Consider the following 24199-nt stretch of genomic DNA (forward strand, 5'->3'; position numbering starts at 1 on the left):
GAACACATGCAATTTACAGACATATACAGGGTGTTTCAGTTAAACGTTTCAGAACTTCTAAGAGGTGTAGGGTACATCCTGACAACTCGAAATCATATAGCAATGTGGGGTCAGAAATGCTTTCCTGAAGCGGTGTTGTACACAGAAGCACCATAAAAAGAAAAGAGACCGTAAGTGAGAAATCGTTTTAATAATACATGAAAAGAAGCAAAAGGTACATGGATTAAAGTAAGTGTTCGAAGTTTCTTCCACGGGCTACAATGCACGCCTCACATCTCCGACGCATGGACATCCGAACATTCTGGAATACTCCAGGCGAATTTCGAATTTCTTCGGCAGCTCATGCGATTCTTGCAACTAGCTCCTCAGCATTGTCAACAGGGGTGTCATAAACTAGCGATTTCATATGACCCCAGAAATAAAAATCAAGACATGATAGGTCGGGTGACCGAGCAGGCCAACGCACGGGACCACCACGTCCGATCCACTGTTGACCAAATGTGACATCCAGGTAGTTACGAACATCTCCGCTATAATGGGCAGGGGCTCCATCGTGTTGGAACCACATTGTCTGTTGCGTCGATGCAGAAATCTGTTCATCTCTCAAAAGTTGCGGCAATACTTGCTGCAGAAAGATCAAGTAGATAGGTCCGGTTAGACGACACGGTAACAGGTAAGGTCCGATGAGGTGATCTCCCATAATACCGACCCATACATTGACCGAAAATCGAATCTGTGCTGCACGACGTCGTATTGCATGCGGGTTCTCGACCGCCCAGATATGGTCGTTATGCGTGTTGAAAATTCCTTCCCTTGTGAAGGATGCCTCATCGGAAAACAACACTTCAGCAGGAAAAAGGGGATTTGTAGCACATTTTCCAAGGTACCACTGTGCGAATAAAATGAAAATAAAATGAAAATAAAATATAATAAAAAATATAATTAAATAAAAATATTAAAAAAATAAAAAGAAAATAACCGATATATGTACCCTCCTCGCGAAGTTTACAACAGACTTTAAATCCTCCAAGCTATCATTCTCAGCTACCCACGGTGGTAACTTATTACTGTTTTTAACAACAGGCTAGTTAAGAGAAAACTTCCTACAATCTAATCTAAATATCTTTCCCTGTACCAGGAATTTGTAAGTTTGGATTCTGTTGTGCTATACTACTGTGGCTGGTGGACATCTGGAGAAGAGGAAATTGGACTGGTTGTGTGACAGTATGAACAGTTGCTTGCTGTTTATGCTTTGTCTCTTATGTTCCTTCTCTTCTGTTTTCTCCTTCTCTCTTCTTTACTTTGTTTCTTTCCTGTCCTAGCTTGCGCACTTCTTATTCTCTTCAACATTACAGTGTACTGAAGTGTACACTGAGTGGACAAAAATCATGAGATACCTACAGGTAGGCCCAGATTTCACCCTGATAAGGGCAGTCACAAAGCGAGGCATTGAGTCCATAGTTCACGAAAGCGTTCCACAGGTATTTCCATCCATGCTTGCTGCACTGCTGTCAGGTAATTCCGTGGCATTCCTGGGTGGAGGATCCAAACCCCGAACGAACCTTTCCACAGCATACCAAAGATGCTCCACAGGGTTCATGTCCAGTGAACAGGGAGACCATTCCATGGTGGTAAAATCTGCGGAATGCTCTTCGAACCGTATTCTAGTCACCACGGCTCTGTGGGGGGGGACACATTGTTCTGCTGGAAGAGTCCATTGCCCTGTGGGTGCACGATGACCATGAAGGGATGCAGATGGTCTGCAAGGATGAATACGTAACCTGGACCGTTCAGAGATGCATCTAGATGTACCAGAGGTCCCAAAGTGTGCCAGTTGAACACGCCCCAGACCATTACTGACCGTTCACCTGCCTGAACAGTTCCTTGTTGACATGACGGGTGAATAGCTTCGTGCAGTTTCCGCCAGATACGCACCCTCCCGTTTGTTCGAAATAACTGTAAACGGGACTCGTCGAACCAGGAGACCGGTCTCCAATCATCCAAGGTCCAGTGTCGATGTTCTTTCGCCCAGTTGAGGCGTAGAGTCCTGTGTCGTGATGTTAGCGATGGGACTCTGGTGGGTCGCCAGCTCCCATAACTTATTACAGCTAATGATCGTCTGGTCTTGGTGGAGACGTTTCTGGTACCTCCCTCGTTGAAGTCGGCAATGATTTGTGCCACTGTCGCTTTCCGGTTGGCTGAAACAATGCGAGACAGATGTCGACGACCACGTTCATCCACCACCTTTCTCCGCCTACTTCCACGATGAGATGTTATTCCGTAAATTATATGTTTATACTCCAGACCCCACACGGTCGGAAAAGTTCACAAGATAAAAAGTGCTGTATTTAAGCCACGGTCACTGAAATATCACTCATGTTTCTGTACTTGAGATTTGATCACTCAGCTAAGGAGGCCTTAAGGGTGGTTAACAATTCGAGCCAGGCCATGTTGCTTCAAAAACACTTTGGACCAATTCCAGATATGGTCCAAAAAATGGAAACTAAAATTTAATGCTTCTAAATGTAATGTTATACGGGAGAGCAAATCCTGGAGTCACGTATAAGCTAGCGGAGAGAAGCTTAAGTGATTCGAAACGAAAAAGACCTTGGAGGTTACGATTCAGACATGAAGTCTTCCATGTAGTATGAGGAGGCTACTAGCAAGGAATTAATCCTTACTAATTTCCAAGGTAGAAATGAAAAAAAAAAAACGTGTAATTCTGTCTCCAGCTCGTACAACGTATATGTGATATTTGATTCCATTTTATTTGCATATGTATCGAGCTCATTTTATTTCGTCCGGCATATTTAAAAGAAATTAGAGAAAACGCAACGAGACGTGCTCAAAGAAAAAAAAAACATCTGCTGTTTTCATGTTCAAATATTCTCACAGCTCTCTTTAACACCCATAACTGTTTTGTCGACCAACACTGCTAAAAGAGGTGTCAGATGGCATCATTCGCAAGAACAGACTGTCGTTAATACTATAGGCTAGTAGACTATTATATCTCTCCTTGATGCACGAAGATGCTTTACAGCTCTGTACTTCTCATAGCAAATCGAAATTTCACTATCGAAAGGTTGAGACAGACCATTTTTCACTTTCTTAGTTTTAATTGTTTACCACAGGGGCGTCCAACCTTTTTTGGTTGAGGGCCAAAACATAAAATGGTGAAGATCGCATCAATTCTCGCGACAAGCAGACCACAAGAACAGTTCATTACCTCTGATAACGCATTTTTCGAAACAGAGTGTAATATTTGTTATCAAAGTTTACGGTTTTGCTGGGGTTTTTTTAAATTTAATAATTAATTAGAAAACATTCTTATTATAGGATTATAATAATATTGTTCCATACGGAGGAAGTTATATAAAACACCATAAGAAAGCAATCAAAAATCCGTTATTTAAAACGGATATTTTCAAAGTCAATGTGAAACTGTATTTTGTTTTAAATTTACTTCATTGTATATACCGCGCCTTTCTACCTTACATACTGTGGTCCCAAAGTGTGCCAGCTCTTTCTATGTTTGAAAGTTTGATTTGTTGTGTGGCCTCTCCTATTTCGACAAGGTGTTTCATGCCTTATTTCCCTCTTTGTCCTTTCCACCAACTTTTTGCCTTCGTCTACTGTCTATCAGAGGTGCCTTTTAAGATTTGAAGTTCTTTTCTATTTCAAAATCAAAACCCTGGTCTGGTTAGTGGCACACACACTTTAAATTAAACAGTAATATTCTTCTCCATTGAAGTAGTGTACAGTACTTTTTATTTAGAATAGCGCAGTACCAAGACAACTTGTAGTGGGGTTCCTCCACAGTGTGAGTTCGATGCACTAAATAGCAAATTTCCTCAACGCAATAGTGTTCAGGCACTGAGTGTGCTCAACGCAATGTTTTTAGTTCTATTAGTATGTATGCGTAAAGCGTCTATTGTGTTCACCATGTCCACCTGTCCGTCCGCGTGTAATAACTGTACTCCTAATGAATGGATTTTGATGATATTTTATATTTCGCTCTTTAAAACGATTGGTGGACCTTCTCAAGCTTCGTTAAAATCGGATCAATAGAAATCCAGCAATTATTATTTATTTATTTATTGTCTTGCTGAGCTAGTTGGAGGGATGAATCGGCAATGTGATGGATGCGCAGAAATGGGGGATGCTTATAAATCATGAATTACAGTATTACTATTACTAACGCACTTTGCAATGTTCAATAACATTGAAATGTAACGTACTGCGTACAGATGAATTCACTGTTAGATGGCGCACCAATTAATATTTAAGCTTAATTTGAACTGTTTATTTATTTATTTATGTATGTTCATTATTAATTTATTTTTATTTTATTTTGTGTAATATTATTTCTTTATTTTTGTTTTTTTTATTTTATTATTATTATTTTTTGTTAGAGTATAAGTAATAATAGTTCCTCTTGAGCTAAACGTATCTATAGTAATAGTTTCACATAAAAAACAGTGTTTAATTTTAGCTAACTATTTTGATAATTCCACTTATGTTTTATATATGATTATATATAAAACATACATAAATCATTATATGATTTATATAAAATATTAAATTATATAGCGTTAAAAATATAATATATATCCAGTATTTGTTAAGCCTTTTTGGCACGAGAAAAAGATGTGGAAAGCGGCACGAGAAAAAGATGTGGAAAGCAAATAGAAATGTCTCTGGCCTGTAAATGCATTTGATTTCAAATTTAGCGAAACTGTTCATTCATATAATATAAAGTAAATAAATAAATAAAAATTAGCCCATTTGTAAAAGTTGCTTGCCCTGATGAAGGCTTTTATCGTGGTAGCCACACAGAATATAAACAGAAATCTATTGGGTATTATCAGAACAAGAACATTATAGAAAAAAAAAAACAATATTTAAGAAGTGAGCATTGTGATTAGCATTAGCAGAGGCATATGATGCAAAAAAGCAAGCTTTTACAGCATCAGCAAAAAAAAACAAACCTTCCCATTTCACCCATCCACTCACTCCAAAATTTTACTGTTACGAGTGACTTACTGATGGTGGTTTTACAGGAAAGAATATTCACAAGATATAACGGGTAAAAAATGGAAATTTGTTTTATTTTTTTAACGAGGAACTTGCAAAGTATGTTAGGAAACTTTTTACGTAGTAATGTTATTCTTCTTTCATCAAAGAAAGACTAAAATCAATTGGGTGGGCCATTGTGCTTAGAGAAATATATCTGCACGTGAAAGAGATTTGGATAGAAAGCGGAAGGAAGTTAGCTTAATCTACTGCCTTAGATGAAAAGCAAATGTGCATGGAAATCGAATACCACAAAAGGAGAGAAAGCTATTGAATGCTTTCGGTACAGAGAAATGCAACTATCACTAATGTTTACATCAGCTTCGGAAAGCGTATTTTTGGTTAGAGTAAGAATACATTTGTGATTTGGTTTGCTGTTTCTAAAATGAAAGCAATTGGAGACTGGAGATAGGGATACAGTGGCTGCCAGATCACTCAAGAATAGTGCATATTAATCTTACCGGTACATTGTATATAGGTTGTGTATTTTTGGTAATTTGGAAAGTTTCCAAAAATAAAGCTGAAACATATAATCAAGTGCATGCTATTCATAGTAATCACTGAGAATAGCATGCACTTGGGATGACATGTTTCCCTTGGAGGTAAAGCTCCTATTCTTTCATAATAATATTTTTTATTCAAAAACCAACAAACAAACATATCTGCGTGGCTCAGTTATCATAAAAAATGTCCGATTTTCATTAAATTTGTCAACATCGCTCGGAATATATAAAAGCACGATTTTAGACAAAATTAAAACAAATATACAACGCTTTATTGGGCAAATAATGAACAAAAGGCCCTTCCAGCAATTGTGTTATTTACTACTCTACCATTAATATCAGGACAACTGCACATCTACGAATCACTTTTGTTTACAGGAAAGCAGCGTATACGTGCAATGTGACCACCGAAACCACCTCCATTGAGTACAAGGGGGAGATCTGTGAAAACTTTGTAATAAACTTGTAAAACAATAGTAAAATATTAAACCACTGTAACATTGAAATAATAAACGTTTCAAAAGATTCTAAAGAAGTTTCACTTAACTTCCGATATGCGTGCTCGGCACACAATTTTTTTTTTTTTTTTTTTTGTGTTTCACGGCATGAAAAATGACCATAAATGAAAATACAACTTGTTGTCTTGTCTGTCGTCCTGATGACATGTACAAAATTTTCCTAGTTATTCAAGAACACGCGAAGAAGGTTTTAACAGATATTGCATTCTTCTAGCTCATCCTTTATCAAGACTCAACAAAATCCTTCCTCTGCACGGTGATACCGTCATCAACCAGTGACTTCTGATACCACTCCAGATTAGCAGATTTACATCAAGAACTTGTTCCTGCCTTGCTGATCTTGTTTTTGAATGACTTTACTGCTGCTGTTTGACTGAAGACCTTTTCTCTTTTTGGACTACTTTGGGCAGCACTGGTCAAAGACACGGACAGAGGCATGAATTTTTTCCCCTTTATGCTATTTTCTTCTTTATTTCTTCGTCTTCTGCTGTCCTGTCGTGTGTGTGCGTGTGCGCGCCCTGTTGCCAGCTTACTTGCACGGGGTTCTTTGGAATGGATTTGGACATTCAGTACGTGACCGTTGAGGTTGGCCATGGTACATGCGTAGTTATGGCTTACCTCCCCGTGGTGTAGATGGACACTTGGCAGGCTTTCCAGGCGATCGCCTTCATGGTGACAAAATGGCCAGAAACAACACAACAACACACACTGCACAAACATAACACTACACACACTTCTGGCCTTTTACAGAGTTCTATATTCATCACAGTGTACCAAGGAGGAGTTGATTAGTTTCCTATTTGAGAGATAAAACGGGAGCATTTTCGTAGGAGAACCTCAGAATTACCAACTAATAATAATTTCACCAATTTCGAATTCAGAACTTATCAGAAATTACTAAGAAAATTTTCGTTAAAAACAAAATTTGAAACTTAACATAATTTAATTGGGTATAGCAAATGAGCACACAAACGAAAAATGAATTAAGAAATATATCCTTCAAATTAATCTAAAGTACAATTTCGTTTATTGAAATTAAAAACCATTTTTAAATGTGTTATGAAGGATTTAATTGCCATATCGTTTAAAAAATCAGATTTAAATTAACTTAATTTTTTGTCAGAGAAAAATTCCTTAAAGTGAACATTCTTTGTAGCTAGCAGATTTACCTCCATTAAATTCTGGAGACGAATCGCTGCTGTAGCCCCAATGTTCATCTAAATTGCATTCATTCATTTTGGTTGCAAGACAAGGAGAATAGTCCTGCTGCACGCACTCCTTACTGACAGGATCCACTGTCCCATTCAACATTCTTTGTATTTCATCTCGTAATGAATGAATTTGCCATTGTCGTCGCTCAAGTTCTGCCAGAAGATGATCTCTTTTCTGGCGAACTATGTCCACTTCCATGCTTTTCACTTGGTAGAATGCTTCAAGACTATAGATTTGATTTAATACACTTTCAATTCTACTTTTAACACCTGATACAATCTTTCCAATTCTCTTCGTAAATAAACAACCTTTTTCTGTATCCTTAAGGAGACGCTCATATTTTAAAGTCAATGGTAGATCGTTGCATGATTTGGTTCCGTTTTTCACGCCTTTTGTTTCGGACTCGGGTTCTAACCGATTACAAGCAGCTTCCACACTTGTTTGTAGTATATTCATCATTTCCACCACCTCCTTTAACGTGCCATATACACCACAATGCGACTTCTCCACTTGAGACTGAAGACTGGGATGTAGAAACTTTAAAGGATCGCCTTCAAAGTGGGCATCTTTCCTTTTTTCAAGCTGCTGCTGTTTACTATCATCAACCAAAGTTAACTGGTCCGGTAGAGTCGGGCCATCCATAATGGTTGTTTCCTCTCTTTGGATAATTTCCTCTATACTGTTTCCTGCCTGTGTGGTTCTTTCTGTTATTTGGTGAATGTCTTGGTGGATAAAAGCGTGTCTTTTACGAACTGTCATTTTCGAATCCTCCAGAAGCTCCATCTCGTGCTGAGAATTGAAAGAAATATATGTTAGCCCATCACTAGTATGAAACTCCTTACAACACTAAATAATTAGTTGAAAAACGATAAAGAATACTACAAGATTGACATTACGTACTAATATAATCGCATAGGTCTGCATGTGCAGCAGCAGTATAGATCAGAGGTCAGAACTTATAAACTTTCAACAAAGAACAGTGCTTGGATGCCACATTAGTAACCTTTCTATGCACGCAGCCATGAGTCGTCCTAACCTCCCAAATTCCATTGTGGCAGATGTTATTCAAAGTGTATAAAACTTCAATAAAAAAATGTATGACCGTGTATAAAACTTCAATGAAAAAATGGCTAGTCGGCCTCACAAATTAACAGAACATGTTGTGTATGCCTAGATTGTGGCAGTATAACACCAAAGCAACCCAACATCTCGGAGGAGAAGGCATAACATTACGTCCGCGAAAGCAACACCAAGGCTATTTGATATCAATATGTTGTGCCTCTAATTTTCGTTTATTCTGTGGTCGATTTGTTAGTTTGCTGGGCGAAAAACCCAGTTTCCGAGAGAAAACCATACAGCCCTCTCCTGACCCGACTAATTGGGCCACATTATGAAAAAGTCCATTCTTCACGTCACTGACAGGATTTTCGAACCCGGGCATTTTTCACCCAGTGTAGAGAGGATGATGATTATATCCACTGTACCATTCGCTAGAGTTTGGTAAGGTAAGACTTCCTTCCCTTTCACAAACTCATACTGTGATCCTGTGAGGAAATCATTCCTATTGACCTCAGATCACAAGGTATTTTTACCACTGAAGTCAAAACACAGTGGTCTATAGTTGCTCATCATGTTGTTTGCCACTTCCTTGTGGATTGGGGAGACATAATGATCCCACACTCATCTTCAGTAATTTTTCCCATACACACGGTTCCGAGATTGCTATATCACTTAATTTATGGCAATCCGACTTCTTATCAGTGTTACCTCATTTTTTGAATGTCGTTTTTACTCTAAAGATAGTTACGAAGTACCTATTCAAACTTTTCCTCTCGGCTTTCTATAATTTTTCCAGATCGATCAGTGAGGGACCTATCTGATTCATCCTCTTTTTTTGTCTTCATGTGCGAAAGTACTGTTTGTTTCCATTTTCTCTCTCTCTCTCTCTCTCTCTCTCTCTCTCTCTCTCTCTCTCTCTCTCTCTCTCTCTTTTCTAGTAATTATTCATATTCAGCTTTCGCCTAACTTACCCCATCAGTAGTTTTGTTACGTATACGCTTATTATTATTATTATTGCTCTTATATTATTTCTCCCTGATTGGGGTTCCATCTCGTGACGGGTATTGCTACCAAGTACACAGGGTGGTTGTTGTTAAGTCTGCTGTTATTCGAGGAACTCTCTGACTACCCTACAGGTGTTCAAGATTGCGACTTTCTGGAGTTCCTTGTAGGTGTTCGCTTGGAGACCTATTGCTGCTAGGCTGTTATGTAGGGTCTTTGGCACGACACCTGTGGTTGACACGATGATCGGGATGGTCTTTACTCGTTGCATATGCCACATTTCTTTGATCTCTTGTATTAGGTTCGTGTACTTCCTGATTTTTTCCCCATGGGTTTTCTGCAGGTTGCCAATGTTGGGTACCGTTATGTCAATCAGATAGGTAGCCTTTTCCTTCTTGCCCACAAGGGTTATGTCCGGTCTGTTGTGCGGGAGTGTCTTATTCGTTATTATGGCGCGGTCCCAGTACAGCTTGTAGGTTCGGGTCTCTAGTACTGCCCGGGGTTCGTACTTGTAGTACGGTACACTTTCTTCGATCAACTGGTATTTCCTTGCTAACTTCTGATGTATTATCCTGGCTACTTGGTCGTGTCTATTAGTGTAGTCAGTCTGGGTGATCACCTTGCATCCAGCGGTGATCTGTTGCATCGTTTCTGAGGCCAGGTGGCATATTCAACATGTGTCATCGGACACTTCCGGCTCCTTGGCAATATATTTTCTATAGTTCCTAGTGTTGATTACCTGGTCTTGGATGGCGAGCATGAATACTTCAGTCTCGGAGAAGAGCGTTCCGCTCGTGAGCCATGCATTGGAAGCAATTTTATCTATGTGACCTTGATGGAGATCGATCACTGTAGTGTCTGCCATGGAGTGTCTTCTCTGCCATCTTTTTAGCTTCGTTTGTGCCTCCTGGCTGGGAGGGGACTCCTCGCTTAGGTTAAGTGGGGTATACCGCTTGTCTATCTTCCTTATGGCCTGGTGGAGTGCTACTGTGTGTTTCTGGAAGTAATCCTTCATGTTTGTAATCGCTGTCTTCTGTTGCTCGATGAGGTCTATCAGGCCCCTTCCTCCTTCTTTCCTTGTGGAGTGCTGCTGTGTGTTTCTGGAAGTAATCCTTCATGTTTGTAATCGCTGTCTTCTGTTGCTCGATGAGGTCTATCAGGCCCCTTCCTCCTTCTTTCCTTTATTATTATTATTAGCCGTATGATGCAAGAAAGCCAAAGCCTGATGCTTATGCTGCACTAGCCAAAACTTTTCCCGAGTTACCCTGAGAGAGAGAGAGAGAGAGAGAGAGAGAGAGAGAGAGAGAGAGAGAGAGAGAGAGAGAGAGAGAGAGAGAGAGAGATGATGATGATATCCAGCTCAGGACCCTGGGTTTGCCAAGTCTAAACTCACCCGATGTGAACTCCTGGGGTTATAACACTCATATAAATCTGTGTCTTGCTCCCCACACAGGGTGGAAAAGAGCTGAGTTGGAGCAATGACAGAGGAACTTTTATGGGTCTTTCACAACGTGACCGGGTCGGTCGGTTTTAGGCGAGGGTAGCATTGTTTTTCTCCCAGTTTTTCATCCAGCGAACAGAAAATCGTCCTCAAAACACACGGAGCAATATAACTTTAGTCGCTAATGCTACCGAAACCCTACTACTACAACTACAATACTGTGTCTTGCAACAAGATTAAAAGTCCTTTTTGCAACTATCTGTCTCTGTCAAAATTCTTTTGGTCATCTTTTTCTCTTTTTTAAAGTGAAAAATACCCTCAGAGGAAGGAGATTTCAGGACGTTGAGGACATAAAGAAAAACGTAATAGCCGAACTGAACATCATCTCTTTGGACGTCTTCACTGGCTCTTTTCTGAAACTTTTAAAAGGATTTTGTAATAAGTGCATTAAATTAGGTGTTGATTACTTGAAATAAAATCATTTTTGAGCTCCTTCACACTGTGTTCGTTTTATTGCCCCAGTTTGGAACTTTACTGCCACGCCTCGTATATGCAGCGTTGGCTGAATTAAGTTAGCCATAAATAGACTATAACCTAATATAATTAAATCAGAGATTAAATTAATTAAATTTAAGATTTAATGATATAATTAAATATTAAATGTGTAAAATAGTTTAACTGGGCTACAGGCTTCGGTTCTTATATATTACTGTATTAAGTAATTAAAATTGTCATTTTTATATATTAATATATTTCTGGTAAAGTACTTGATTTAGCGAGAGCTTTTTGTATTACTTCTACTTATGAAATTATGCATTTTTGTTACAGAAGTGACTGCTATTTTTTTGAAGTTCATTAAAGTTCCATTTCAATTTCTGAATCTCACTTTTAAATAGCGAAAGTTGCCCTTTCTATAAAAACATCAGCAGAACTATCAAATCAAAGCAAAATAGTACTATCAAATATTTCAGCCATATTGAACTGAACATACTGTCATTAATGTCTGTACACAATGACGTTCCTCTGTCTTATGCGTCAGAGCCAGACCAAAGTATTTCTGCTCCCGGGATAGATTTTTCAGCGCCCTTTTACTAAGGATATTTATATTTCTTGCCTCGTTGTTCTTCTGTTTTTTGCGCCCCTTAAAGAATAGCGCCCCGAGCAAGGGCTCTTCTGCTCTGTGCCTTAATCGGAACTGTTATGCGTAATTGGCTATTGCGTGTTTTCAAAATCCACAAATTGCAAGAGAACAGCTTATCTCTTATAACGAATAATACAGAAACTAAAATTTTAAATTGCTTAGAAATAATGTACCATTTGACATTTGTCACTGTAAGTACTAAATTTTGCGTAGAATTTCTGCTCACTCTCATACTGTGGTTAGAAAACCCACAATTTACTGCCACAAAATACTGATTTCTCTAGGCCATTGTAAGATTTAGGTACTCTAGGGCCCTGGAGCATACGAGCATCGTAAGTTTTCAGACCTCCTAAATAAGGTCGCACAGTGGACAACAGAATTACTGTTGTCTAGCATGGCATAAATCAGCAGGTAAAAGTAGTGATTACTGTCCTTGAAATTGTGATTAATATCTGGAATTATAGATGCAATTTCTGACTGACGGTACAGTTAATAGGATTAGAATGTTGTTCCTAGATGGAGCCACTTGTCATTTCAGAAATTAATAAAATTTGCGAACTGGAATATCTTCTTTTCACCTCAAGCGAACAAGGTCGTTGTATCAGTATGCAACAGTTGGATCAGTATGCAACAGTTGGATCAGTATGCAATAGTTGTTTGTAGGTAACTGATTCTCTCGGTTTTCAGGACAGGCAAGAAGGTGAATTAGCAATTATGCAAAAATAAAAACCTCAAGGTTAGTCTCGCACTGAAAATATATACAACTGAAATAAAAATTAAATTTGAAACTGGAGGATGGCACAATATTATCCGCTTTATGCCAGTACTAATAAATAGTAACAATTATCATAATTAAATTTTCTGTTTATACTCCAACCACATAGGATGAGAGCAGTTCACAATAAAGACAGAACACAAGAACATCGCCGTATTTAGCGGTCATGCGAAATTGAACCACTGTCAACTCAAACGTTCATTACAAATATACCTTCGCGTTTGATTATATGGTGATTGAATGTTCCCACCCTGCATTCTTAACAAGAACATTAACGGGAAACATTTTGCAACTGTCAACTTTAATGCCACTCATGTTATCTATCCCTAGTGAAACGATATACATTATAATGTAAAAGTATCCATATACCACTGGGATTTAAGAAAACTAACCATAACGCTATCAACGTGTATATATATATATAAACAACTGCGTTCACTCTAGAAGGAAACAGTAGTGCAATACAGCAGATGGGTCGAGGCGTTGAACTTAGTAACTTCCAACGGGGAGTCACCATAGGATGACATATAGGCAAACGATCTATTTTTGCCATTTTAACAAAACTGCCAAATTGCTACGTCATACTGCGCTGCCAGTAGTGACTTGGTTCGAAAACACGGGTGTACCTCATTGGCCTGTACGAAGTTTGGCCTGAACTCCATTGAGCACCTTTAGGATGAATTGGAACGTTGGTATCGGGCCAGTCCGCAATCGGCAGCTGAACTGACTGCTGTGTTGAAAGGGCAATGAGCCAAAACATCATCTTGCTTATATCCTTTTGGTTCGGAGTTTACCGATGGGGCTATAGCGTATAATAATGGCCAGTAGCCAGCCGATATGTTTTTAAATATAATATAAAAAAAAAAAAAAGGATCTCTGAAATATGCAGGTATCTAGTTACTTTTGGCAATGTGACCTCTGGCGATCTACATGGTTTGAAATTGGCCTATTCGGAACGGACATGTAATTGGGACACCTCACCCTTGGGAAGTAATGATTATTTCCAAGGATCACATAAGAAGATGGAAGCATCAGGTAAAAGTAGGATATAAAAAGTATGCTCACTCAGTGACACGCAGATGGAACAGAATGAGAGGAGAAAAGGATCAAGTTGTGTGATAGCAGTTTTTCACATAACAAAGGTGGACACTCAAAATCAACTGTTGTAAATATCGTATGTCAATGGCAGACAGAAATTAACGCGGTCATTCATTTCAAACCATGTAGATCGCCATTAATAACCCCCAGGGTTTGTCGACAATTGAAACGGTTTGTGAAAGGGACTGGTTCACGCAGAGAACAAGCCTTATGGAAGGAGTGCAGCAAGATCCTAGTCTCCACATACCAAAAAATTAGTAGAAAATCTTCAAGTTCCCCAGAGAGTTACGGTTGTCATTAAAGCCCATAGGGACATACTCTATATTAAACATTTATTTTCTCTAAGCAAACAATTTTCATTTAATATCTAATTAATGCCATTTAATGTTAGATGATAGTGAATAAAACTTATTTAGTGTAACAATAAACATATAACGTATCAAAATAAACTTACTCTTTCGACTAGTCTATCATTTCCGGTGTCAAAATCTGTCCAGGAGGTAATTTCATTGAGGCCTATTGTATTCAGAGTCAAAGCAATTGAAGAAACGATTGTCTGCTGCACAATAGACTATATAAACCAGCCATACAGTCCATAATTCCCTTGTTCTTCAAATAATTAACAATGTTCCCTGTATAATTAACAATGATTTTCGCCAACAAAGGACTGCTCATAATTAGTTTAGCTGGCTAATAATTGGCCTTTCTGAAGCCTAATCGAAATATTTAAAATATCACTTGGGAACCCTTTGTGAATGTTTTTTGGAGTATTCTTTGAAGTATTCAATCTATTCGAAGTATTCGAAGCATTGAAGAAGTACTGAATTTTTATGCGCGTTTAGCAAATATGCATAATGCGATTATTGTCTTCACCATGTTCATCCACATGTAACAGCTGTAATCTCAGTGGACGGATTTTCGTGAAATTTAATATATGAGCCTTTTAGTAAGGTTTGTCTGTCATCTCAAATTTCATTAAAATCGGACCAATACAGATCCAACAGTTATTATTTCTTTGTCTGTCCGTCCGTCTGCACGTTATAACTCGACTCCCAGTGGATGAATTTTCATTAAATTTTATATTCGTTCTGTTAAAACGATTTATTAAGCCTCCCCAAATTTTCCTATACGGATAGAAACGGATAGAAATTTCCTGTTAGAAATCCAGCAATTATTATTTATTTTTTCATACATATCACATAGGCTATCCGTATACCGTATATTGTAGCTGAAGCACTGGATATTATGTTTGTTGCCATGCGCTGATTGGGGGAATGAATAAGCAATATGGGGTATGAACTGTCCTCGGTTGCATAAAGGTCGGTTTTTTTTCGTTATAAATCATGGATTATTACTATTTGCTAACGCGCATGATATGTAACGTACTACGTACATTAACTAACTTGTTTCAAACCAATTATAGTATTAGTAGTGGCAAATGATGGCACTTCACCCATCCATACTCTCCAAAAAATTGTTTAATTCTTCCTTGAATTTATTCAAAGCCACTTCCACAACAACAGATGAAAGCCTGTTCCAACGATCAACCACACGCTGGCTGAAGGAAAACTTCCACATATCTGTCCTGCAACTATCCTACCTCAACTTAAATTTATGTTCCCCTCATATTTGTAATCTTAGCAGGAGTAAGAATGCCATTCACATTCAGCTTACTCAATCCATACAAGGCCTTAAACACTTCAATCAGATCAATTCGCAGGTGCCTAGTCTCCAGACGCTGCAATATGGAGAACTGAAGCCTTTCTAGGTAAGACCACCCTTTTGTTCCCTTCACCGATCTGGTTGCCTTTCTCTGCACCCGTTCCAGCAGATCTACATCCTTCCTAAAGTGAGGCCTCCAGACCTTTATATAATACTCAAGATGCGACCTAGCCATGGCCTTGTACAAAGGGATAATCACCTCCTTATTCCTGCTAGTGAAATTCCAATATATCATTGACAAAACCCCATGAGCTGTCCTGGTAGCATGTATGCATTTCTCAGAGAATTTCATATCTGGCTGCATAATAACCCCCAGCCTTTTTCATTTTCCACTACTCTGAGTGTACCACCACATAATTGATAAGTTGCTCTGAGATTACTGCTACCCATATGCAGTATCTTCATTTGTCAATATTAAACTTCAACTGCCATTTCTCAGCCCATTGGCCCAATTTTGCTAATTTTGTTCTAGTAGCTCATCCTGATTACGGACGTTAACCCAGAGCCATCTTAAGAACTATTGGGGCCCCGGCAAATTTCCAAATGTGGCCCCTATTCAGTTTAAATTTTGTTTTAATTTTTTTCTGGGTCTCTCTTAGTCGCATTCCTAACCCTAAGTGAGGCCCCCAGTAGGCCGAGGACTCTGGCGTCCGCCGGGTGCGCCCATGCGTTAACCACCCAGCCAACCTTGTATCATCTGAAAACTTTGATATAATTAAGCCTGATGTCCCTTCATCAATATCATTAACAAATATTGAAAACAACAATGACCCAGCACTGAACCTGGAGGACTCCACTGATAGCATTAGTCCACGAAGAGCAATGCCCAATAATAACCACTACCTTTCTTCCACTTAACTGTCCCTTTACCTTGCCTTTAATGCCAAATTGCTCCAGTTTATACAGCAGTCTTTTATTTGCAACAGTATCAAAAAGGCTTTCTGAAATACGAATATATGATATCAAAATTATTTTTTGCATCCAGTACTTTGGTCACTGCATCATAGTGACCTAACAGATTGGTTAGACAAGACCGCCACTTAACAAATATATGCTTGTGACTGCAGTATAATTGCTTCCTGTATAGATGGCCCTGCATTACTTCTTTCACCAGTAACTCCATTATTTTCCCTGGAACAGATGCTAAGCTAACAGGTCCGTAGTTACCCATGTCACCTTTTGATCCCCCTTTATGAATTACGGATACATTCACATAGGGACTTGAGATGTGCCAATTATGTCTATGCATGTTTTGTGTTTGTGAATTATTTTATTTCTTTATGTATTTTTCTTTTTATTTTTTTATCGCAAGGTTACATTTACTTGTTTTTCTATTAATGGTTTTATCCATTTGTCAGAGAAGAAAAGAGAACTTGGTTACGAAGCCGTTAAGTATACGATCTTGTAACATAATCAGCTCTCAATATTTTCAAAAGCACTCTACGTATGGAACTCTGCCAAACGATAATTATACACACCATTTTTATATAAAAGCGTTTTCCTGTTTTTTTGTTGTCTATCTTTCCGATGTTATTACCATCAACTTTTAAAAATTCATCTTTCAATTTTTTTTTTTTTTTTTCAAAGGAGGCGAAATAAAAAACAAAGAACAAAGCATCCTTGTTTAAATAAACTAAACGCGAACCCTTTCCGGTTGATGAAACCTCAGTAGCCAATTTTAGCAATTCAATTTTTGGCCGGAAAAACAGTTCAGTTATTTATATCCAAGACAGCAATTTAAACTCTTCGCGTAACTTGTTTATCTGGAAGTCTTTCTGTAAAACATGTGTTTTACAGAAATACATATTACCGAATTATTACTATGGTTACATAAGAAAAAGCAAAATACATTGCAGACTAGAAAAATTATGACTTAAGCTGCTAAAAATCAAATCAAATCAACCCTTTGAAAAATGATTAACTGCTGATACAAGACTAGCGGAATTGATTAGGACTTGAATAGAATTCGAGTTTGATGATGGAATATAGTAAGGTACTGAAGTAGTTCTGTTTTAAAAATTACTCTTCGGTAAATGTTTAAGCGCTTGCTGGACGACTCAATATATCCGAATATATTGTTCAATATAGTGCCAATTTATGTATTTAAATGGATACTAATTAATTAAAAGAATTAGATAAATCCCGTATTTTCTCCTCCCTCCCCACGGATTTAGGACAAATGTTCTCGAACTTTGTGATAATACCTTGACCTTATAAAATTATATGGATTTGCGCGATCCCCCACACACTCCCATTAATAAAACGATGATAAAGTCATACAGCCCTTGGGGATAGCAGTTGGTATAATCACCATTCTCCCCGTACCTGGTGGAAATGGCCTGAGTTCGAATCCCCTCAATGATGCAAGTAATCTTTGTGGATATTTTTCAAAACGTGGCTGAGTTAGTCGGTCTCAAGCTAGGGTAGCGTGGATTTTTCTCCCGAAAACTCATGGTTTCGTCCAGCAAACACCAAATCGACCACAGAACACGCGCAATTTACAGATATATTATATAAGATGCAATATGGCCTATGTTACTGAAATGATTTCTTTTCATCCTATAACTTGCAGTGGAGTATGCTGCTGCTGCAAGTTATAGAAAATAATTTTCAAAAGTGGTGAGAAACAGAACTGCAGTTTGCTGGTATAATCGAAAGCTAAGAACTATGTTTGTTTCCTATGTCGATTATTTTCGGTATAACAGACCTCCATCGTATTACAATGGCTGTTGTGACTGGAAATATATCGAGGGTTTAGTGTCAGACAACGTTAACTACCAAAATCATTTTGTAGTACACTAAAAGTTTTTGTAATTAACCAAGAAAAAGTCATTTGACCTTTTCTTGGTTTACCGGAAATGTGCTTATAGCCCAAGCTAACTTGTTAACTACTAGAGAAATACATTTCTATGACATGAAGTGCATTGTTATTTGCATAAAATTGTCACAAAACAAAAATCCAATTTTGTTGTCTGACACTAAGCCCTCGATAAGGGGACACCTTTGAAAATACCGGACACCTTTGAAAATACCGAGTCACTATAGAATCCATGCTAAAATGGCTTCATTTAAAATATTGAGTCGGAAGATAGATAAAATAATCGATAATAAGAACTAGTTGCGTATTAAAGAGGCAAAACACACCCCTTTTTATAGATAAAAAAACAAAACAAATTACTATTCGCCATTTCTGTCATTTAACAGAAATATGCTATGATAATATAACAGTTTGTTATTAATTAGTGTCGTCCTTAATCATTTACGGACACCAGATGGCACAACGGTAAGAGCTATGACACAAGGAAATTATCATAATTAAAGTAAATTAAATCGTGCGTCCTCCAACACTCGGTCAAATTTCGTCTGATAACAAGGAACACTTCCGTAAAGGATGTTAGTTAATGACAGAATATGGATTGTCAACAACGGTGGAAATCAATACTACACAAGTTTCCCCTAAAGATCACTCGCTCATGCTCACTGTTGGTTGGTCTGTGCAACTTCGAATAACCGAATTTCACATGTCGTAATCAATATTGAAACAAGCTCTTCAACTTTCGGATTATTTAAACGAATAGTAGGGGATTTGTGGGAATTATGTTTCTGAAATCATGGAGATCGCGAAGTTCAAAAGACTATGAGTAGGGTTAAGTTGCAAGATATTTTTGTATAAAATATGTTTTGGTGTTAATATATTTTTATATTGACGGCTATTCAATTGGGCTACTGTATGGTGAGTACGAATATCGATATTATGTGATAGTTGATTTTTTTTTGGATATTTAGAATATTCAATTATATTAATTTATATATTGTTTAATACATTTATACTAGTGGCAGCGCTAAATAAAAAGTTATTTAATGTACGCAGTGCGTTATATATTAGGCCCTTAGTAAATAGTAATACAGTATATAACAATTTATATATTGAACGGTCGGTCAGTGAAAAAGTGAATTTTAAAGCGTAGTCCCATTGCTTCATGCAAAATAGCATTAGTTATAATATAATAATTAATAATATTGATATTAACAGTAATAAATTCATGATTTTATTTTAAAAAAAGCAACTACTTTTATGTACGAAACGAAAGTATTTCTTTCTGCGTATCCACCACATCCCATTCATTCCTCCAATCAGCGCATAGCAGCAAAGAGTAATATTAATAACAATTTATAACATAATATAATAAAATATAATAATTAATAATGTTGATATTAATAGTAATAAATTCATGATTTTAGTTTTAAAAAGAAGCAACTACTTTTATGTACGAAACGAAATCATTTCTTTTTGCCTATCCACCAAAAATCTATTTATTCCTCCAAATAGCGCATTGGCAGCAAACAATATCCAGTTGCATTAGCTCAATATAACCGTATATGAATAGCCTATGTGATATGTATGAAAAAAATAATAATAATATTTATATTGCTCCGTATTTCTATTGGTCCGATTTTAATGAAATTTGAGAAGGCTTAGTTTGCAGATTGCAAAGTGTTTAGTTTGCAAAGGGCAGCAGCGTAGTTAATGATGGAAATGCCATTATAACAGGATCTAGAAAAGTTAGACACGCTGACAAATGGTAATTGAAGTTTAATATAGTTAGGGAAGGCCGTTACGTGGTTGTTTTCCATTCAGACCATGCTGCTGACAGTCTGATGCAGCAAGAGGAGTGTGTCAGCAGCATGGTCTGATGATGGGTATCGGTAAGATACCTGAAACATCACCTTAATGTATAGTAGTTTAGGTGAATAGCTTAATAAGCTATTTTATTAATTTCACATGGTATAAGAGTGGTAATAAACATAGTAATAATCTTAATTGAAGTTGCATGTGGGTAGCAGTAACCCCAGTGTAATGTACCAATTGTGTGGTACTACACTCATGGTAGTGGAAAATGAAAAAGACCTGGGGGTAATTGTGCAATCAGATATGAAGTTCTCTGAGCAATACAGATCGGCGGCTACCAGGATAGTACATGGGGTTTTGTCAATGATATACAGGAATTATACTAGCAAGGACAAGGAGGTGATTATCCCTTTGTATTAGGCAATGGTCAGGCCACATCTTGAATAAGGTGCTTACATGTGGTGAGTATGGGCTTGGCACACCCAGTGTCCTGAGTTGAATATCATCAATCTTTTCTTTCTTGGTGATTCCCTTCTATTTCTCTCTCTCTCTCTCAGGGTAACTCGGGAATTTTTTTTGGCTTGTGCAGCATAAGCCTCAGGCTTCCTTGCACCATGTGGCTAAATAATAATAATAATAAGTCTGGAGTACTCATTTTAGGAAGGATGTAGAGCAGCTGGAACGAGTACAGATTGGAAGTGTAGGTTTTTTTAGCTGATGCTGTATAAGCTTGCTTTCTCGCATCATTTGCCATTGTTAAAGCTAATGCTGAATCATTCCATTAGCGCCAAATATACAATTTCATGAAAATTCATCCAACTGAGAGTTGAGTTATTACATGCGGACGGACGGGCAAAGAAATAATAATTAAGGATTTCTGTCGGTCCGATTTTAATCAAATTTGGGATTATTCTACAAGTCTCTCTCTCTAATAGAATTAAGTATAAAATTTTAATGAAAATACATTCTTCGAGTAATTAGATGCAGACGAACCTAAAAAAATAATAATAATTTACGGTTTTCTGTTAGTCCGATTTTAATGAAATTTGGGAAGGCTATTATAGAGTTATTACATGGGGATGGACGTTGTGAAGACAATAGGCGCTTTACGTACATATACTAACGCGCATAACAAATAATAATGTAATTTATAATTCACATAAAAATAATTATGCATATAGTAAAAGGCTATCGTGTAGACTTGTAGGGAATCCTAACGATTTTTATGCACTCAGAATTCATAACTATAATAAGATGCTATTTATATAATAGTATTGCGAGGAGTGGGATGTCAAACATGTTCAGTTGTACTAGTTAATTTGTGAACCGCCTTACCATAAATTGCCTTGGATACTTTGCGGCTCATTACCGCAAATTGTGTTGCGTAATCTGTGCACGGACCCATATCATAAATTACGTTACGTAATTTGTGAACGATTCCTTGCCAACAGGCTTAGCACGCTGTATTGCAAATTGTAAGGTACTGCTTTTCTGATGCTGAGATTGTAAAAACAGTAGAAATAAACCAACCATACTGAAATATATGAACCGAATGATGCAGGGAAGGCTCTTACAAACTTGCTACCTAAAATACCACTGTACAACAAGCAGCACAACGATAGCCTAGAATGATAACCTCACAGATAGCACGCGACGGTGGATTGGATGCCTTTGCTTTACAGAAAAGGTTACGAGGAAAAATTACTACGTGCTGTTGGGCACGTTTCAGCTTAGAAACTCTTGTATCTTTTCGTGTTACATTTTCAAAATCCCAAGCATGAAAGGTTTCCCGTTGATTATCAGAAGAGAATGGAACATCACGTGGAGAGTTTATTAATACCATAGACCGGTTTTTCAGCTTGTGATTGAAAAACTTGGTTTGTGGTTTTAGTTAATTCGATAGTTTATGTGACATATCCCCACAGTTAATCGCATTTCCATGGTCTCATAAGAGAAAATGTAAATGGCTCAGTAAATAAATAAATAGACTTAAATATTAATTCATTCTGAGATTAAAAAACATTGAAGTTTTTTTTTTTTTTTTTTTGCATATCTGATCTTCTAATCCCGCTATTTATTTATTTATTTATTCCTTTTTTTGTTTTCTAATATCAATATTGACTTTAGCTTTAATTTATTTGGATTTCCAGAACTGGTTTTGGGCATTTTATCAAATTTTAACTGAAGAATGATGTATATCAAGTGCTCCTTGAAGTAAGAGAAAACAGAAGCTTAATACAAGCCATTACGGATGTATGTGGCCTTGGCAAAGAGTGTACATGTTAGCAAAATAATATCTATGGAAACTTGTTACAAGTGAATGTCACTATTAAGATAAAGAATAATTTTAGTGCTGTTTACATTATTCTGGTGCAGTGGAGAAACTAGGACGAGGCAGCCGTGAGGTATCTTGCGGGTTGTACCTCACAAGGGGCATGCGAAGCAGTGAAAAGTGTATGTGGTTGGGGGGGGGGGGGTGAGAAATAGAAAGCGTCATTTTTGCTAAATTGTAATTGTAACAAAACATTCTTTCTCAATAAAGGTTTGTTTTAATATAGACTAAATAGCCACTTTATTAGGTGCACCTATCTAATAATGAGTAAGTCTCCTCCCTTTAACCCTCAGAACAGCCTGTATTCACCGTAGCATGGACTTGATTAAACGTCGAAAGCGTGCCACAGGGTTGCTGGTCCTTGTTGGCTAAATTGTCTGCCACAGTTGTTGCAATTTGGATGGTTGTGGATCCAAAGAGCTCGTTCCACTTCATTCCACAGTGCTCAATTGGTTTGAGATCGGAAAACTCGGAGCCCGCGTAGGCTGCATCCACTTATCAATTTAAACTAATAAGATCTTATTAATTTAAAATATCATACCCCAGACTAGAGCAGCAAAGCAACGGGCACAAAGTGGTAGGAGTGCTATGACTCGGGGGAGAACTGAGGGGGGGGGGCGATTCTCCAACGCATCATAGCCTAAAAAAATGTGCAACTTGTGAAATGTTTGCAGAACTATCTGGAACAGAACATGATCTAGCCAAGGAGGATGTCTTTGTGTGTGCCAGATACAGAGTGTCTAGAAATTAGGCATCAACTCAGCATTCTACTGGGCGTCTATGAGAGCTTGAGGTGTAGGGTAGATGTCCTCGAAGAAATTAATATGAGCGGCGCGAAAGCTCTCAGCTGCCCAACTCAACGCCAGAGCTCACTCCTGGGCATCAGGCAACACAGCGGCAATCTCCAAGCCAGAATGCGCTGGTCCCAAAGGAACCAGTTATTGTTGGTGACCCTATTGTCAGAGAGCCGGGGAATATATTGTGTAAAAAGGATAGATGGAACAGGACCAGGGTATGTAAACATTGGCAGTGAACTACATGATTTTGTAATAACTGAGAGGAAAGTGGAGGAGAGATTGTTGAGGATAAACATAAAAAAGGCACCTGGGGTGGATGGGATCTATCCAGTTATATTAAAGGAGGCAGCGAAGGAAGTAAGCAAACCCCTAGCCACAATTATGAGAGCTTCTTTGGACTCAGGGGAGGTACCCATAGACTGGAGATGTGCAAATGTAACCCCAATTCACAAAGGAGGATCAAAGGCTGACACAAGTAAATATAGACCTGTTAGTTTAACTTCGGTTCCAGGTAAATTAATGGAGGCACTGGTTAATGAAGCACTGCAGGATCATCTAGACAAGAATTCAGTTATAGCTCAGACGCAGCATGGTTTTGTTAAGGGCAGGTCTTGCCTGACCAATTTGATTGGATACTATGATGTAGTCACAAAAGAACTGGATGCAGGGAATAACTTTGATATTATATATTTGGATCTTAGAAAGGCTTTTGATACTGTTGCACATGGAAGACTGCTGCACAAATTGGAGCAGTGTGGCATTGGTGGCAAATTGCTGCTATGGATAAGGGGATGGTTGAGTGGCAGAAGACAGAGAGTGGTAATCAATGGACACTGCTCAACGTGGACTAATGTTATTAGTGGAGTTCCTCAGGGTTCAGTATTGGGTCCGTTGTT

The sequence above is a fragment of the Mastigoproctus giganteus genome, chromosome 12 (assembly GCF_048544385.1).
Source record: "Mastigoproctus giganteus isolate SK-2022 chromosome 12, ASM4854438v1, whole genome shotgun sequence".
Classification (NCBI taxonomy): Eukaryota; Metazoa; Arthropoda; class Arachnida; order Uropygi; family Thelyphonidae; genus Mastigoproctus; species Mastigoproctus giganteus.